This window comes from Dendropsophus ebraccatus, chromosome 7 (assembly GCF_027789765.1).
Source record: "Dendropsophus ebraccatus isolate aDenEbr1 chromosome 7, aDenEbr1.pat, whole genome shotgun sequence".
In the NCBI taxonomy this organism is placed as follows: domain Eukaryota; kingdom Metazoa; phylum Chordata; class Amphibia; order Anura; family Hylidae; genus Dendropsophus; species Dendropsophus ebraccatus.
In genome coordinates this window covers 71,403,880-71,420,418 of record NC_091460.1, presented here as the reverse complement: position 1 = coordinate 71,420,418, position 16,539 = coordinate 71,403,880, and the positions used below count along the sequence as shown (strand labels likewise).

The 16,539-nt window shown below is 39.1% G+C and overlaps 1 long non-coding RNA gene across 1 annotated transcript; it reads left to right on the top strand.

Moving 5' to 3' along the window:
• Positions 1-11,363: 11,363 nt before the first annotated feature.
• On the top strand, positions 11,364-15,082 carry LOC138796861 (uncharacterized). The gene is made up of 3 exons (XR_011363829.1): positions 11,364-11,555; positions 12,450-12,574; positions 14,620-15,082. It is a non-coding gene; the product is annotated as an uncharacterized lncRNA (long non-coding RNA).
• The last annotated feature ends 1,457 nt before the right edge of the window (positions 15,083-16,539 follow it).

Here is a 16,539-nt window from a genome sequence, read left to right as displayed (position 1 = left end):
TTTTGGATACCCTATACCCCAAAAAGGTTTCACACAATGAAGCTCGAAGATACAGATCAATGTAATAGGTGTTTAAATGATGAAGAGGATTTGAATAATCTCTTATGGAGATGCTCAAAACTACATAGATATTGGTATACACTTTTGCAAAAACTGGAAGAAAGACTGAAAATTAAAATCGATGAAGACCCGGAGTTTGTATTCTGGGAGGCCTAAAGAACCTTAGCTGTGCAAATAAAACTAGGAATATTATTTAGAAAGCAATGATGGCAGCCAAAAAGTATATACTTAGTGTATACTAAGAAAGAGATACTACTCCACCCACCAAGTTTGGAAGATTGGGAGAGAGAGAGATGTATAAGATAATATAGATGGACTACTTGAAGGCAGTGAGTAAAAATTAGATACTAGAATTAAAAATAAAAAACAAAAAAAATTGTTATTGACCCTAAACTCTTGCACAAGAGAATACAATATGTCAGTGAGTCAAAAAGTCATAAAATTGTAATGTTATCCAATAACGTAATTCATCTTCACATTTACAACAGTGCTCTGCTATCTGCAGTTATAACAAGTATGCCTGTAGATCCAACACTACTCAGGGAATATGAATAATTACCGATATGGATTCATTTGTTCTCAGTTAGAGATCGCTTCAGTCTCTCTCATAAAAGTACATTAGTTAGGTATTACCTGGTGAGGTATCATTCCCAGTTTGCTGTATAAATTTGATTTCGAGAAAGAACAAAGGTATTTTAATGCTTTCAACTACATGGGACCTGTTGGCTCCCCACATTAAATTATCACTTTCCTAACCAACTGTGCCATGTCTTAATATTAAAATATTGAATATGGCTCATATTAAGGTTTATATGAGTAACAACATTTCTGCTGTGACACTAACCACAAATTTGTGGTGAAGGTGTAATAGGCTGAATTTGCTGAGATTTGCCATAGATTCACGGTACTTATATTAGGCTAAGCTCACACAACGTATCACACCGTCCGTTGCATAGAAACAAATGGTGTGCCGGCCACCAGGCAGGGTTTGGCATGTTCCTGCAGCCGATACTGCTGTATAGTCTGCAGGAACATAAATTTTTTACAATTAAATTGGGTGTGCCCACAAATAAATTGACCATTCACTACAATTTACATAATATAAACAACTATTTTTTGAACACTGCCAAGACAATGTCGGAGCACAGAGGGTGGCATTGCATTAAATTCAATGCAATGCTGCCCCTGCAGAAAAGAACGGACGCTGATCTCACTTCAGTCAGCATCCATTCTTTTCAAAAAAGGAATGATGTGTGCACATAGCCTTAAAAAGATTGCAATACACAGAGAAAACCCACAACAAGTCCATATCATAATGCTATGGAAATCTATGGATTTCTAAATCTGTAACATTCACAATTTCTCTTGGGAATTTGTAAAATCTCCTCCAATTTGCCTGTGCAGCTTTTTCATCCTATGTGAATTAATCCCTATAAGAAGAATATTTACATTCCTATAATTATACTTCAGCAACTGTATCTAGTAGAGAAGTCAAGCTAAAGTAACCAATAATTGAGGTTTTAATTACAATCTACAGACATTGTTAGACTCAGAAAATCTAATTTTCCAATACCCTAGTGGAGAATTATAAATTGACAGAAAGGACTCCTCATTTGGAACTTCAACAATCAATACTGTTGCTCTCTGGAGGACTTAGCACATCTATACATAGTGTTAACAAGCCATTGATGTTAATCATACAACACTGCATTTATTCTGTGGGGGCACCGCAGAGCAACTGAAGACTCTGTGCCAAGTCCAACTGCAGATTACAGCTGATCAGCTTATTTTCAAAGAACCCTTATAAAGGCATCGCCCAAAGTGGACACGTCCAAGTTTTAATAAATACATTTTACTTAAAGGGATGGTGTCACAAAGCAAAGAAGATATAATCAGATCTGTACCTCATACTTGTAAGTAAAAGAGAACAAATGTGCTGTTTTTTAGTGAAGTAACAAATTCCTGTTGCATTTTTCTTCTCCCTGTGTCTATTCAGTGTCCTCTCTGAACTGTGACCCTGTTGTTGCCATGGAGCAGTGCAGACACTTTCCTACAATCCCTCTTGCTTTCATGTGAAGTGAAAACCATCTGCCAGTACTAATGGGACAGATCATGAGCACTGAACTGAGCACAAGTAACTCAAGGTAGTAGATGCCTTGCGGGCCATAACCAATGGCAACAGATTATGAAACAAAGCAGGAGCATGAGGGCATCAGTGAGTTTATACCTATCAAACAATACATTTAAAACAAAGTTTGTACATTGGAGATATGTTTCATTTTACATAATGCATCAGTATAAACTTAGTTTCCTGCCGGACACCACCCCCTTTAAGTGTTGAAATAGATATTTTGAGATATGGACAAAGTGTAACTGTCATGGTGCACTTATGCCACAGGTTGCCATGGAAACATTATACACCCTGGTGAGGTCCACTCACAGGCCTAACTAACGTAGAAATGGTTCTGTGCTCGGAACTTGCCAGGACATGAGGTGATTTCCCAGCAACCCGATCTTTCAGTGTAAGCTTTGCCTCCAAAAAGAGGTTTCAACCTCAGCACTATGACTGGTAGGCTTTAATGCCAGATTAAATTAATTTAATGTTGTTCTTATCATTGTAATAAAATAATACTAATAATAAAGTTTTCTTCCAGATGCCAGATCTTGCAGCTGTGCGTAGCCAGTTAGTAATCCAATTAACATTTGTTATAGCTAGAGAATAGATGAGGAACCTGGAGAACCTAGCTGAAGCCAGAAGCAATTATGCAGATAATAAAGAAAACCCATGGCAATAACACAGTGGGTTTCAATTGGCCCCACGTCCCCAACTCTGCAGGGCACTTTGCCATATTACCACTGTGCCATCCAAAGCATGTATAATGTTTCCTCCATTTATCATTCTTATGACCCACATCTTCATGTATTATACACATGTATACATATTTACATGGTAATGCTATCTAATTGAACAAGAAATTAATGTGTGGGCCAAAGTCAGGGTAACAAATTCATTAAATTTTAAAGTGGTTATCTCTGAGAATTCATACAGATTGTTTATCATCATCACTTCCATGCCCAACTTGTGAAAAGATTTGGTTACAAGTCCAGAGATGAAAAATGAATTACATTTATTACAGAAGCACACAGCCTGCCAGTCTAAGAGATGAAGCAGGATGATTAAAATAGACGACAAGGGCGCAAATTAGATGAAGGAATAAAAAGCAGAAAATTATTACAGTAGGAAAGATTAATGTTTTTAGAGAAATAATTCAAAATATGAATTATGTTTCATAAAAGAAAAAAAATATTCTCTCTGATATTTCATGGGTGACACACTCTTAAATATTGAGCAATTTCTCTCTGATCTTGTTCCTACTTTATAACTGTAGGGTTAGTCCAGTGTGCTGTTCTTGTATTCCGGAGAACCCATAACTGGACCGACCTTCAATGTGAAGCAGGGAAAGAAGCTGAGGTTTTACAGGTTCCCTCAATTCTGACCTACCTAGCTTTTATTTCAGTACTTAAAGGGGTTATCCAGCGTTAGATAAACATGGCCCCTTTCTTCCACAGACAGCACCACTCTTGTCTCCAGTTCAGAGGTGGTTTGCAATTAAGCTCCATTAACTTCAATGGAACTGAATTGCAAAACCCCACCCAGACTGGAGACATTAGTGTTGTTGTCTTTGGAAGAAAGTGGCCATGTCTTTCTAATTCTGCATAACTCCTTCAATCCTGGTTATTTCAACTTTCAACTGTATAACAGTTGTATGTACAAGAGGTGCAATTATAAAGTAATGAATAAACAGTCAACACAGGCTAATAATCCTCTAATATGTAAATTTACTAACATAAAGAGAGACTACCCCCCTCATTGGCTCACATATCACCTCCCCCACCCCTTATATTAATCACAATTCACTCATGTGTGGCAAATGGAAAGCATATTATGTAAAAGTTACATATTAAGATGACCACTGGTTCTGTGATATTTGTTTTTAACTAGCATAGTTGTCATTTACGATATTAGCATTGGTACCATTGTACCTTTTTTTCCCTTACCTTTTTTCTATGACACAGTGACTAGTTCTAAAACTGACTGTCATCTGATTTGACAACATAGGTACAGCATGATAAACCAGATCCAGCATTGTCAGTGTCTGTTATGTGATACATCCAACAGAGCATGGGGATTTGTGTTATAAAGAAAAGGCGCAGTGCACATGTAGTGATAGGAGACAGATAGATAGATAGATAGATAGATAGATAGATAGATAGATAGATAATAGATAGATAGTCAGCTAATACTACTACTTTGCTTGTTGTGCTTTTTTTTTTTTTTTACTTTAGAAAGTTTGTTGTTTCACATACATCAATATAAAAACATCCAGAAAAAAATACATCTATACATTTTACCCTTTTCCCACCACCCTGAAATAGACGGAAGCAACCTAACATCCAATTTTTCCATCCCATGGAGTTAAACCCTGCGGAGCGCCCCAAATATCCTAACAACACTATCCTCCTTATCACCATCCTTTTAGTTCTATCTCTATACAGTTCTAATGTTATGCACTATTCCTCCCATCAGCTGACCGTCCCCCCACACTACCGTCCGGGGAGACTAAGACTGAGCATTGGGCACACCGACCAAGATCGCCTCACTCTTGTCATCTATTTAAATAAAAATAATACACAAAAAAAAAGGATTTTGGCATCCAACCGATTCCAACCTATTTTACTTTCTCCCTTACTCCTGTCACCACATCACAGTTGCCACTCCGCCATGTCCACTCCGTGGGGGCGGCCTGACGGTCTATAGTACACCAGATTTCATCCATACCAGGCACCCAGCGCCCCGACCAAACAGGACTCATGGGTCCCTCCTTACCTTCCTCATTTAGGGCCACCCCCTCCATATATAATCGAGCAATGGTTCCCTCCAGACCTTTTTATCCACTCACCACATGGTAAGGAGTCATAATAAAATAAAATAAGAAAAGAAAAAGAAAAGAAAAACAACCTAAATAAGTAAATGAAAACAATACACAAATAAACTTATATCAGTGAGTCATACTGACCGATCCACCCAACTCAGCTCATCCCCCAATCCAGCAGATGGCGACCAGACCGCTTCCAACCCCTCCTCTACTCAACCCTGTTACTAACTTAAGAGCTCTATTACGGGCGCTCCAAAAGTACTCCACAGGTTACACAAACTTCACGTTATTTATTTTACCAAAACTTGAAAGCAGAGCAACCTCTGTCTATCCCCTCTCCCCCCCTTCCCCCCTCTGCTAGTAGAGGAACAGAAATATATAACTGAAACAAAAATAAATAAATATATATATATAAATAAATAAATAAATAAATAAATATCAAGGTCATATATAAATCAGCTTGTATTCCAGTAACTTTCCCACTTACTAATCAGCTCTTTTAATTTCCCATTCTTTTTTTTCTTTATATATGTACTATGCCAGAGTTCATAAGTTAACATCATACTGTACTTCTCAACTCCTTCCACTCTTTGATCGAGGGGGCTTTAGGCGAAACCCTATTCCGTAGAATAATCATGCAAGCAGCTAAGAACAATATATATATTACCATTTTCATAACTCTCATCAAATGCTGATCTTCAAACACCCCTAAAAGTGCACACAAATATTCGTCATCAACCTCCACATCAAACAAATGTTTCATTATTACAAAAACCACTTCCCAGTATTTACCCACACTCTCACATAACCACCAATGGTGATCCAAAGTCGTATTTTTAAATCCACATCTCTTACACCCAAGGTGGTCTTCCTTACGCCATCTATTTATATCCGCTATTGTGTAGCACAATCTATGCGTACAAAACAGTTGTGAAATTTTGTGCTTTTTATCAGCAATATAATTCTTTGCATTTCCGTATACCTTCACCCAAAACTCCTTATCCTTATCTCCTAATGTTTTCCACCACTTCTTCTGTGAAATAATATTCACTCCAATCCATGTGCATATCACCCAAAGTTCTATATACCTTAGCAATTTTGCCCTTTACTTTTATAGACATTTGAATTATGTGGCTAATACCCTCGGAAGTCTTTATGTTCCAACTCACATCCCTCTCCATAGCCAATATTGCACATCTTACTTGCAGAAATCTTAAATAACACACTGGTGCCCCTTTGTATGTTTTCAATTCTCCATCTTTAAAAAACTGGTGTACATATCTCAAACCCCTCTTAACCCAATAGTCTACCTCAGGAAGTTTAGCAACCTCCGGAAGTCGACCATTCAACCCTGTTAACCTTACCCTTACTTGTTGTGCTTTATATATTTAGTTTTTTATATACAGTAGATGGGTGAATAGATAGACTGATGATAGGTAGATTGAAAGTGCTTGAAAATGGCGAAGACTGTTCGCTGAAACGTTGGTTCGGTATCTTTTGTATGCTGCACAGTGTTATTTGTTTGGATTGATACACTTTTTGATCACATGGAATAAATTCACATTTTTATTGTCATCTACGAGTGCTGTGGATTATCCTTTGCATAGATAGATAGATAGATAGATAGATAGAGTAATACGACTGCAGCACTCTGATACGGTGAAAAATCAATGTGGAAGGTTTATTGCATATCAAACACACGGAACAGTGGGCGACGTTTCAGTCCAGTCAATCAGACCTTTCTAAAGCCAGTTAATACACATTAAGGCTATGTTCACACTATGTATGTGTGCGGCTGTATTTTTTATGCGGCTGGAAATGTGCGGCTGAAACTACGGCCGTGGGAAAAAAATAGACATGCGGCTGAAAACATACGGTCATTTACTTGGAAATCTGGTTCAACTAAAAATAACAAATAAAATCTTAAGAAAGTGATGCAAACACCTCTGGATGCATCTGGGAAAGCAGGGAAACAGTTTACATGAATCGCTATTACTGGGGTTTGCGATCCTCTGCAGTAATGCCGATGCCTCTCATGGTTAATATATTGAATTAATAAAACACATTTTCGTTGTAATAATGTCCCTTTCGTTGTTCAATAATTAAATTTAAACGAATCCATCATTTTGCAATTAAATATACTGTTAAAATAAATATATATATAAATAAATGTATATTTATATATATATTTATTTTTTTACAGTATATTTAATTGCACAATAACGGATTCGTTTAAATTAAATTATTGAACAACGAAACTAATTTTATTACAACGAAAATGTGTTTTATTAATTAAATATTAATTAGTACAGGAAGCTCCAGTAAGCCGTTAATTCATATTGCTGGCAATAGAGCATTCTGTACTAATCATCACTTTACTTTAATTAAAACATCAAATGTTTCTTCTAATTATGTTATCACAATAGCATTATTAGAAGAAACATTTAGAATTATATATGCGCTCAGCTGATTGGCTGTTCAGCTGAGCGCACATATAATGAGCCGGTCCGCAGTACAGTGACTTCATTGTGCGGCGGACCAGCGAAGAGGCAACATCGGGGTGAGTATAAAGCTCTCCCCACCCCCTCCCCTGCACTGCACCCCTCCCAGCAAGGAAGGGGGGTCACTTAACCCCTTCCCTGCTGGGATGGGTGCAGTCTGACATCAGTCTGGCCCCCAAGGGGTTAAGGGGGATGCAATACATCCTCCCTTAACCCCTTGGGGCCAGACTGTAAGCAGCGATCTGTAAAGATGCTGCATACTGAGAGGAGCACAACACCGCTCACAATGATGGGTGCTCCTGTTTGTGTGTTTTTTGTGTGTTTCTCCCTTTTTGTTTTTCAGATATCGGTATCCTGTGGATTACGTCGGATTATGTGGACTACGTCGATGACCAGCGGTTGTTTGTTGTTTTTTTTTTATAAAATGGTCAATGAGGGGTGTGGGGGTGTTTTTATTTAAATAAAAAAAAATTTAACTTGTGTCTTGTCTTTATTTCTTTTCTTTATAGACTTAGTAGTGGAAGCCGTCTAATAGACGGAATCCATTACTAAGTCGGGGCCTAGTGTTAGCCGGTATAAAATGGCTAACACTAACCCCCCATTATTACCCCAGTACCCAATGACACCAAGGGTACTGGGAAAAGCCGGGTGCCAGTGGTCCCGAAGCGTCAAAATTGGCACTCCTGGACTGGGCGGCAGCAGGCTGGTAAGATTTAGGCTGGGGAGGGCCAAAACCAAACGACAGCAGCCTGGTAACACCAGGGTGGGAAGAGCCATTGTTTTAGGCCATCCCCAGCCTAAATCTTACCAGCCTGCTGCCGCCCGGTCCAAAAGCGCCAATTTTGATGCTCCGGGACCACTGGCACCCGGCTCTTCCCAGTACCCCTGGTGGCATTGGGTACTGGGGTAATAATAGGGGGTTAGTGTTAGCCATTTTATACCGGCTAACACTAGGCCCCGACTTAGTAATGGATTCCGTCTATTAGACGGCTTCCACTACTAAGTCTATAAAGTAAAGAAATAAAGACAAGACACAAGTTAAAAAAATTTTTTATTCAAATAAAAACACCCCCACACCCCTCATTGACCATTTTATTAAAAAAAAACAACAAACAATCGCTGGTCATCGACGTAGTCCACGGAATCCGACGTAATCCCCAGGATACCGATATCTGAAAAACAAAAAGGGAGAAACACACAAAAAACACACAAACAGGAGCACAACACCCATCATTGTGAGCGGTGTTGTGCACCTTACAGTATGCAGCATCTTTACAGATCGCTGCTTACAGTCTGGCCCCCAAGGGGTTAAGGAAGGATGTATTGCATCCCCCTTAACCCCTTGGGGGCCAGACTGATGTCAGACTGCACCCATCCCAGCAGGGAAGGGGTTAAGTGACCCCCCTTCCTTGCTGGGAGGGGTGCAGTGCAGGGGAGGGGGTGGGGAGAGCTCTATACTCACCCTGATGTGTCCTCTTCGCTGGTCCGCCGCACAATGAAGTCACTGTGCTGCGGACCCGCTAATTATATGTGCGCTGAGCTGATCAGCCAATCAGCTGAGCGCACATATAATTCTAAATGTTTCTTCTAATAATGCTATTGTGATAACATAATTAGAAGAAACATTTGATGTTTTAATTAAAGTAAAGTGATGATTATTACAGAATACTCTATTGCCGGCAATATGAATTACTGGAGCTTCCTGTACTAATTAATATTTAATTAATAAAACACATTTTCATTGAAATAAAATCAGTTTCGTTGTTCAATAATTTAATTTAAACGAATCCATCATTGTGCAATTAAATATACTTAAAAAAAAATATATATATATATATAAATATACATTTATTTATATATATATATATATTTATTTTAACAGTATATTTAATTGGACAATGATGGATTCGTTAGAATTAAATAATTGAACAACGAAAGGGACTTTATTACAAAGAAAATGTGTTTTATTAATTTAATATATTAAATATTAGAGGCATCGGCATTCGGCATCATTGCCGCCTATTTTTGAAGTACTCCGTACGGACCGCCTGTCAATCCACGGCCGCATTTCCAGCCGCAAACAATGGTCTTGTTCATTTTTTACGGGTCCGTTTACGATAGGGCCGTAGATTTATACATAGTGTGCACTGTGCAGCCGTATATCGTATACTTTCCAGCGTACGCATGAACCGGAAAAATTCGGCCGATGATTTACAGCCCGCAATAGAGCCGCACAGATACAGAGTGTGAACCTAGCCTTATAGAGATGAGTGAATCTCAAGCATGCTCGAGTCCATCCGAACCCGAACTTTCGGCATTTGATTAGCGGTGGCTGCTGAAGATGGTTAAGCCCTAAGGCTATGTGGAAAACATGGATATAGTCATTGGCTGTATCCATGTTTTCCAGACAAACTTAGAGCTTTATCCAACTTCAGCAGCCTCAGCTAATCAAATACCGAACGATCGGGTTCGGATGGACTCGAGCATGCTCGAGGTTCGCTCATCTCTACACATTAACAAATCAGTGGTATATATAACACACATGTCAATAAATCAATCAAAGTGCACATCATACAAAATTATTGTTTTTTCATACAAATCATAGTGTAAATCAGACTAAAATTCATATACAGTGTTAGGGAGCAAAGCTCAATATAAGTGTCCAGTGATCATCGTGAAAAGTATAAAAAGTTCATGGTAAGTTAAAGGACAACTCCGGCGGGACCCCCCCCCCAAAAAAAAAAAACACAGACACACACAGACACCATACTCACCATCCCTCCAGTGACGATCGCCACTCCATTCGCCCGCCGTCCGCCTCACCGTCACCGCCGTCCAGCGATGTCTCTGACTTCCGGGTCCTGGGGATGAAAAAAGGCTGCCAGTGAGCTTGCGCACCGGCAGCCTTTTCATTGGCTGAAGCGCATCACATGGCTTCCAGCAGCCTCAGCCAATCAGGGCTGAGCAAGCTGGAAGCCATGTGATGCGCTCCAGCCAATGAAAAGGCTGCTGGTGCGCATGTGCACCAGCAGCCTTTTCCATCCCATTCACTTTCTATGAAGATGCCGAGGAGGAAGAAGACCCGGACCGCCCCCTGGCTCTGACGTCGTCGTCACCAGATGCCGCCCTGTAGAAGAGGACCGTGACGATCGTAATAGGTAATGTATACACTCTTTAACTTCCGAGCGGGGGGGGGGGGGCTTGGGCGGGGGTCCGAAAGTGGGGGAAGGGGGCCAGACTGGGTATTTAACCACATTACAAAGTTATATAACTTTGTAATGTGTGTTAAATAAGCTAAAAAAAAAATTCGCCGGAGTTGTCCTTTAATAAATGGTTAATTGCTCATTTGAAACAGTTGTGGTCTGCTCACCCGGCAGAATGACGTAGGCATCGGATTCTCCGAAATCAGATAAACCGCATGCAAGTCTGGAACACACAGACATCTTAGCTGGACTAGCGTGCTTCCTGTCAATGGGTAACGTGATGGAATAGACGTGACGTATGCGTATCCATGGTTACTAGATACGCTAAGTTGTTGGATACAAAGTGACAGTGAGAACAGTGGGAACACCATACAAAATCACAGGCATACTACTGCGCTATAACCGTCAGCAAGCCAAACAATTAGCACAGGGCATCATTCCCCAAATCTGCATAGCAGAAAGGGTATAGATATCTACCAGTGAAATAGCAGACCAACACATAGGGGGAGATTTATCAAATATGGTGTAAAGGGAAACTGGCTCAGTTGTCCCTAGCAACCAATCAGATTGCCCCTTTCATTCCTAACAGACTCTTTGGAAAATGAAAAGAGGAATCTGATTGGTTGCTAGGGGCAACTGAGCCAGTTTCCCTTTACACCATGTTTGATAAATCTCCCCAATAGTGTCAGCGCACAGACACCAGTGGATTCCTGTGGAGGCTATTGGGACAGAGCTCTGAAGATCATTCACACCCCACTGCCTTGTTAACGTCCGTCATGTGGTACAAAAGAAATTCACTATATACATATGCATTAGGTCATGAATATAATCTAAAAAAAGGAAGAGATATAAGGGTAAGTATAATATCTTCAACAGTATACATATTAATGAAGTATATACAAAAATGAATAAATGAATGTGTACTCATAAATTCCCGAATCCAGGGCAATCCGTATGCATCAAGATACTGGGTGATTGTCTCACTACATTTCACCTCACATAACAATATCGGGGTAATATTTTATAGTCAACATTTAATCCTTTGGGCTTTAAAGTTCCTAATCTGTGTATCCATTCCAACTCACGTCTTTTTAACATAGATAGACAATCTCCCCCTCTGGACAAGATAGATAGATAGATAGGTAGATAGGTTGTAGATAATTCAGCAGCACTCCACAAAACGAATAGTCTTGGTGCCAGCGGATCGGTCCCGACCAAGGATAAGGTAAATATCCAAAATATAGTCCACAGCACTCGTTCTCAATGAAAAAAGTGTGTAAATTTATTCCATCATATCAAACACAGCAAGGTGCAGCACACAGTATACCAAGTACGACGTTTCAGCGAACAGACTTCGCCATCTTGAAGATGGCGAAGTCTGTTCGCTGAAACGTCGTACTTGGTATACTGTGTGCTGCACCTTGCTGTGTTTGATATGATGGAATAAATTTACACACTTTTTTCATTGAGAACGAGTGCTGTGGACTATATTTTGGATAGATAGATAGATAGATAGATAGATAGATAGATAGATAGATAGATTATCACGATACACAATATATAGTTTATTGTTTTTTTGTTTTTTTTAAGGTTTCTCTTTTTCTGCATATCATTCAACATGACCCGATTGACCTCATCCTCCCCGCCTGCATTGTACATATGATTAGAGTTACACACAGGCCATTGTATATGTAGCTGATAATTCATGCTGCTGATTCTTACCTTGATAACCTTTCCCCATCCTCCAGAACACAGCCATCAATCAATCACTCTATATACAGGCAGCGTGGAATTAATTGGAGCCTGGTTCTACCGTGTGATGTTTTCAGCAGAGGACCATTGCTACTTCTTCCTGAAGACTTACCATTATTGTGTAGGTGATGTTGCAGTGGTGTAACATTATTTCATTCAGGTTTCAATACAGTTTAGATTTACACGAATATGACCTTGGTGTGTTCTCCTGTGTGCGCCTTTTCTATATTAGTGATGGGTTTGACAAAAAAGTGATGAAAAAAATCTTTTTGGTAAATGAGCTTGAGGATTCTTTGTAAACTGTTCAGAATGTATTGTGGGAGATAATACATTTACCAAAGTCAATATGTTTTTGAAGATAAATCCTTCTTATGAGGACATGTAAATCATATGAACAATGGCCACATGACAAAAGACTTAAACACTACATTTGAGCCCCACAAGGTACAGTATTATCAAAAGTGAAGAAAGTGTTTTTTCACTAAACAGTCTCTTAATAATGCTGAAAATTGCAATGGGACTTTCCTCATTATCTTTTTAACAACAGTATTTTAGTCAAGAGCTCTCAGATACCCTCCAGCTCCCAGACTTTATGTGAAGATTTCAAAAGAAGAGCACATGAGAACTAAAACAAAGTATTACCGAGGTGGCTGAAGTGCAATATTATTCAGTACGAGTGTTTTTTGTACATTATGTAAATGTTGACAACCGTAGTAGTTATTGTTACATAGTGACAGAGTTAGGCTAAGTTCACATACGTAAGTACCGTAGTGATCACGGCCGTTGTTGATCACGGCCATGATTACTACGGTACTTACGTAGTGCTGAACCTGAGGGAACCCCAGCCGGAGTGTATACACATGGTATACACTCCGTCCGGGATCCCTAGCGGTCGCAGAAAACCCTTGTTAGTGCACACAATGAAGCGTGCGGCTCCGGCCGCACACTCCACTGTGTGCAGTGGGACATTCTGATGCAGGCAAGCACTGATGCGCCCGCATCCGAATTAATCAGCGGTAAATATTGGCAATGGTTGAAAAAAGACGCATGTCCATCAAGTTCAACCAAGGAGGGGATGGATGCAGGAAAGGGGAATTTACAAGGAGGGGATGGATGGAGTTAAGGGGGGGGATGATAGGTAGATTTTATAGATATACATTTATGTTATATTGGTCTAAGAACTTGTCTAAGCATGTTTTAAAGCCGTCTACTGTTTTTGATGTGACCAGATCCTGGGGTAGACTGTTCCACATAATCACTGTTCTCATAGTAAAGAAGGTTTGTCGCCTCTGGAGATTAAACCTTTTTTTCTCCAGGTGGTGGCAATGCCCTCTTGTCCTTTGAGGGGGTTTTACCTAGAACATCTTTTCCCCATATTTCTTGTAGGGGCTATCTATACAAATAAATTAATCATATCTATAGTGATTGCGGCGTTTAAAGAACTCAGTGGAACGGGGCCCCAATCGCATGTGCCGACAGGCGGGGGTATGTTTCTTACCTTTGTCCTGTTGGATCGGCCATCCATGTATAGATTCTGCTGTATACATAGATCGCCGATAACACTAATCTATGCTATAGCATAGATCAGAACATGCAATCTATTGATTGCATGTTTTACAGTAATGAAAAGTGTAAAAAAAAAGTTTAATTAAAAAAGTTTTTTAAAAGTATTAAAAAACCCTTATACCCAATAAAAGTTTAAAATACCCCCTTGCCCATTTTAAAAATAAAAATATTAAAAAATAAATAAATAAACATATTAAATATCATAGCGTGCGGAATTGTCTGATCTATTAAAATATAACATTATTGTTCCCGCACAGTGAACAGCGTAAATGGAAAAAAAAAAACACCAGGATTGCTGATTTTAATAAATTATATATCAGAAAAAAATGTATAAAAAGCGATCAAAATTTTTCTGTTACACCAATATGATATTATTAAAAACTATAGATCATGGCGCAAAAAATGAAACCCCAACCAGCCCTGTAGGTGGAAAAATAAAATGTGCTATGGCTCTTAGAAGGCGGGGAGGAACATTGCATTAATTTAACCAGGACATCCGTGCATCAAAGGGCTCTGTCTTGAAGGGGTTAATCTATCCTCATAACTAAGATGCTCCATTCCCCTTATTAATTTACTTACCCGTCTTTGTACCTTTTCCAGCTTTAGGATATCCTTTCTATGAATCGGGTTCCAGAACTGGACAGAATACTCAAGATGACGCAGCACCAAAGCTTTATAAAGTGGCAAGAGTCCATGTCTGTTTTATATATAACTATATCATGCTGGCCTTAGAAGCAGCTAACTGACATTGTGTGCTGTTCTGTAGTCTATTATCTACAAGTACACCCAGGTCCTTCTCTATCAGCGACTCTCCTAGTGTAACTCCCCATAAGACATATGATGCTTATAAGACATATAATGCATGTGGGTTATTAGTACCCATAACTTTACATTTATCCACATTGAACATCATTTGCCAAGTGGACGCCCAAACACTCAGTGTGTCTAAGTCAGCCTGTAACATCTGCACATCCTCCATAGACTGTACTGTACTACAAAGCATGGTGTCATCTGCAAACATAGAAACATTGCTATTAATTTCATCCTAAATATCATTAACCCCTTCACATCAGCCATACGGCTATATACGTTCCTGCTGCATATGCCCCTGCAGCAGGAACGTATATATATATATATATATATATATATATATTTATATATATATATGACTGTGAAGGGGTTTTAATGTGTGCAGGGCCATTTTCAATCGGCCCTGCACACATTATAGTCCCCAGACCCGGACATAAGTAGTGATATGCAGAGCTAACCCCTTGTGAAAATCACAATGTGAACATGTACTAGGTCGTCATGGATGGGTGAGTTTGCACCTTCTTACATCCTAATGACACAATAAATATGACTGTGCTGCTTGGTGGTCCTCACTTATCGTGTAGATTTAAATAGGGCAATTGCTCCATGTTGGTTCCTTAGTGATCCTTTTTGTGCTATATGTGTGGGGGCCTTTTTATATATCTATAAAGTACATTAAGTCTTATATGAGTGTGCACCCCAATTTGTGATTTTCTTTTATTTTTAATACCAAAAGTGGTTTAACATCCCACATCATATTTGGAAATAGCTCAGGAGCTTAAAAAACAAAAAGGTTGGAAAAACAGGACGGTTGCAGCAGGCTGATTCAGCATTACTGATGATTTGAACTTTGCCTTGAAACAGGTAGTAATATAGTGCTAGCATCTGCTTGACTAAACACTGTTTAAGGGAAATTGGAAACTTCATTTAGATTGGATGCAATATGAGTATGCTGGAAGGTAAAAGGTTAATAACTGATTCAGCCATAGGGTACAAATTGTGTCTATGTCATTCTGGAATACATGCCTTAATCTACCTGTATCTTCTGCTGTTAATAGTTATATGGACATCAGTGAGACATCTTTTGCAAGGGTGCACAGAGCTGCCTTGTGTGGCTGGCAATGTCAGCGACCCAAGGAAAATGGAGGGGAACAAGGTCATTTTGTCTCCATTAAATGAGAAAATGGTGTCTTCACTGCTATTTTCTGACTGCTCTGCGAATTCTCAATTTAGATGAAAGCATATTACAACAGGGTGCACTGAACATATGCTTCTTGCAGAATGACAACCTGGATTTTCATGATAATACACACTCAAATATTTGCTTTATTGAAATACAAAGTAATCATAATTACCTGTTGATAAAAGAACTGTGTCACTGCAGACAGGCTAATGGAATATATCTGTTTTATCATTTTATGAACTCTATTGGGACTTTATAATGTTCAAAGTTTTCTAGTCTCTAACACATCTACAAAACCCACAATTTTAAGCAAGTCATTTTGACAACTGCCTTGAACAGATTTCTCATATAAAAAAAAACATAATTCGATCTGTCACTTTCATAATAATATTTCCCATCCCCTTCAGGTTATCTGTGCGCTCCCATTCATTGCCCTTTCACATACTGGGCTGATTTTTATTTTTATCTCACTCTTATCTTTGCCTTTCATGGTATTTCATCCATGTCACTCCAGAATGACATATGAC